The following is a 4174-nucleotide window of genomic DNA, read 5'->3' on the forward strand; positions in this document are numbered from 1 at the left end:
ATGTGTTAGACTTGTTTATTGATACTTGCCAGACAAGCATAGCACAGGAGGATATGGACTGATGCAGTCAGGACTGATGCAGATACAGGATCTACACACAAAAAAGAGCCTCACATGGCCTCCTTTGCTCCCACTATCCTATGGGGCAACTTGTTTGGTGGTGTCATAAATAAATAGCGAAGGCCCAGAGACACTGGAAGCCTGAATTTATATAGAGTTTTCAGACAAAAGGTGGGCAGTGATAACTGTAGGGCAATGGGGTCAGGAAATTAACCAGAAAGGTCTACTCAGGATGAGGAAGGTAGAATTATAACTATGCTGAATCAACAAGCTTGCTGGAGAGTTTCAGCAGCCAGTTCTAACTAGCACTGTGTGCAGTTTAAGCCTTATGCATATTGGAATTGTGTAAATAGGAGACAGTTTTAGGAGAAAGGAACCATAATATCCTCTGGTTATCCAATAATACAAAGCAGTAATCATAAAAAAAACTATGTGATACTGGTTTAAAAATAGCAAAGTTGATTAGTGGAACACTGATTAGATGCACCAGGTACCCAAGATGCAAAAGCAAATGAGCATAGAATTACAATGTTTGATAAATCCTAACTATTGGAAGAAAACTCACTATTTAACAAAAAATGCCTGGAAGATTGAAAAACAGACTGGCAGAAATTCATTTTAGACCAATAACTCACACAATATATCACAATAAGTTCCAAATGGATACAGGATCTACACACAAAAAAGTTATAATCATAAGCAAATTAGAGGAATAAGAAAAAAAGATACCTTTCACAATTATGAATGAAGGCATAGTTCTTGGCCAAACAGGGGATAGAAAGGATGACAAGAGATAAAATGGACCATTTTGTTTTATAAAATTGCATTTTAGCATAAATAAAAATCAATGTAGTTAAAATTATAAGGGAAGTAATTGAAGGGAAATCCTTTCAGCAAACGTCTCTGATGAAAGCAATAGATATATAGATAGCAATAGATAGATGGACAGATAGATAGACATCCATTTATATATACACACACATATATATATTTCCACAATATGCATATATATGTGCATAATTAATTCAAATATGTAAGAACAAGAACCATTCCCCAGCAGATAAATGCTAAAAGGATACAAAATAAGTGATTCTAGAAAAAATACGAGTGACCAATAACCACATGAAAATGCTCCAAATTACAAATAATAAGATAAATTCAAATTAAAACACCTCTGAAGTACTATCTCACAACTATCAAACTGGCAGAGATGATTGTGGTAGGAGTAATAGCCTAACCCCTGCCCCCATGTAAGTTAGGCTAGTTATACCTTAAAAAGATTGACTCAGAATACTAAAAGCCCAGGCTGTTGACATCACTTCCTGGTTACATAAATACAAAATAGCCACAAGGAGCTCCAGGTACTTGCACTGATGCTTGACTAGAGGATCAAAATGAGCAAGATGAGCTATATTTGGTTAAAACAATTTGAGGTGTCATCAATGCCTATCCTTGTTGAATATCCTTCTCCTGATCTGGCTAACTAAATCTTTCTGTTTTTGTTGTTCTTAACTGTTGAATGGCCTACTTCTGATTCAGTTTGTTCTAGTATTGAAACTAAACTACCAAGGTTCAGACTTGAGTCAGCCTGAGCTCAGAACCTCGATAAAAGCAGAAAATTGCAAGTGTAGGGGGGACTGTGAAAGAAGAGACAAACATACATTGTTGATACAGCTGTGAATTGGCCCAGCCATTTGGAAAAAGAAAAACCACTCACCTATGCATACACTTTGTCTCTATGATACCACTATGAGGTATATAGGGTACATATGCCCTAAATAGAAAAAAAGAACGAAAGAAAAGACCTATTTGTGCAAAAATACTTATAACAATAATTTTTGTTGTACCAAGCAACCGGAAACAAAGAAGGGTATCAATCAATTCAGGAATGAACGAACAAATTATGCTATATGAATGTAATGTGTCATAAGAAATGATAAAAGGGATTCATTCAGAGAAACTTGGAAAAACTTGTATGAACTGATATACAATCAGAATCAAGAAAAAATTATATAACAATGACATTGTAAAGGAAAGTAACTTTAAGACTTAGGGAATGTGATCAATGCAATGATCAACTACAACTCCAAAAGACCAATGATGAATCAAACCTCCTGCCTCTTAACAGAGGGATAATGAATTAGAGAGGTAGGATGAGACATACTTTTCTAGTGGAGCCAAAGGGTAGATCTGTTTTACTTGACAATATTTATTTGTTACAAAAAAGAACATTTATTTTCTTTGTTATTTTGGAGGGAAAGAGTGATGGAGAGAAGGAAGAATAATATTGATACCAAAAATAAAAGAAAATGAAAGAAGAATGCTACTATATTGTTTACAAAAGACACTGAAAAGAGCAAAAGAAAGTTCAGAGGGAGATAGAAATAGGACACCTTTGGACCAAAGGTGTTGAATTAATTATATAATTTTTTAAAAGCTGTACATGATAGAACTTCATCGATTCATATACAATCCTCTTTTTTTCTTTGTATATAGAAATGCCCATATTAGCTGTTTGTAATAATTTTTAAAATTTAATGAAAGTATCCTTATGTTAAGGAGGAATGATTTGTTCATGTAATACATTCCTTTTCATTGAATATGTTCTCCTGAAATATAAGCTATTTTCTTTTGATTTTTGGTATATCATATTCTGGTGTTTATTTTTTTAGATATTTATTTAGCTATTCTCCATTATTACAAAACACTGCTAATAAATATTTTGGTATTTATGAGGATTTTCTTTCTTGTCTTTGGGGTATAAGCATAGTAATGGAATCTCTGGGTCAAGGGGTATGGACATTTTAGTCATTTTACTTACATAATTTCAAATTGCTTTCCAAAATGTTTATTCTGATTCACAACTCCACTAACAAGACTTAGTGTGCTCTTCCCTCAACTCCACCAACATTGACTATCCCATCTTTTCTCATCTTTGCCAATTTGCTGTATGTAAGATAAAACCTCAGGGGTGTATTGATTTGCATTTTTCTTGTTATTAATGAGTTAGAGCATTCTTTCCCATGGTTGTCAATAGCTTGCAATTCTTTTGTTCATATGTCTGCTCATATCTATTGGGAATGTCATATGTATCATAGATAAATAGACATTCACATATACATGTATATGTATAGATAGGTAATTATATATACATATATATGCATATATGTGTGTATGTGAATTGTTTGCACATCTTGGAAACCAAGCCCTTCTCAAAGACATTTGATACAAAGATTTTTCCCTATTAGACCATTTCCCTTTTTAATCTAGTGCATTAATTTTGTTTACACAGAAGCTTTTAAGTTTCATGTAATCAAAATTATTATCTGCTTTGTTTTTTGTAATTGCATCTATTCTAATATTTTCTTTTCTTTTGTATTATTGAGTAGACCTACATGGTACAAACTGGCATTCTCTGATTCACGAATAATGTATGTGTTGTACCCCACTCCAGTAGAATGGAAACTCCTTGAAGGCAAAGACAAATTCATTTTTGTCATTGAATTGTCAGAATCTAACAACACCTTGCACTTTTGGTGGGAAGAGAGTGAAAGGAAATGTCTAGACTTCTTATCTACCTGGCACAGAGAACTCCCAGTGAGAAATCATTCCGCTAATGCAGATCAGCAACAATTCTGCAACTTATAGTCTTAGAAAGGTGTCTAAGTGACTTTAGCTTAAATTTCTTGGCCAACTTAAAAAATGTTTCCTTAATTTTGGATGTTCTGATTTCTTACATCACATACTCTTTCTAATCCAAATCCATGCATCATACAGAAATATTCTCTCTTTTTTCCTTTTTTTTGGAGGCAATCAGGGTTAAGTGACTTGCCCAGGGTCACACAGATAGAAAGTGTCTAAGGCTAGATTTTAATGCAGGTCCTCCTGACTTCAGACCTAGTGCTCTACCCACCGTGCCACCTAGCTGCCCCATGTAAAAATAATCTAATAAAAGGATGGCCAGTGCTAAATAGAGCACTCAAAATTCTATGAGTTTATATAACCCAATATTAAAGTTTACCTTAATAGTAGACTATTTATTAAAGATGAGGTCTGAGACTGAGATGTCCAGTAATTTGTCCATGGTCACATGGCTAGTAAGTGTCTGAGGCAA

Source organism: Vombatus ursinus, unplaced genomic scaffold (assembly GCF_900497805.2).
Source record: "Vombatus ursinus unplaced genomic scaffold, bare-nosed wombat genome assembly UNPS02014893.1, whole genome shotgun sequence".
Lineage (NCBI taxonomy): Eukaryota > Metazoa > Chordata > Mammalia > Diprotodontia > Vombatidae > Vombatus > Vombatus ursinus.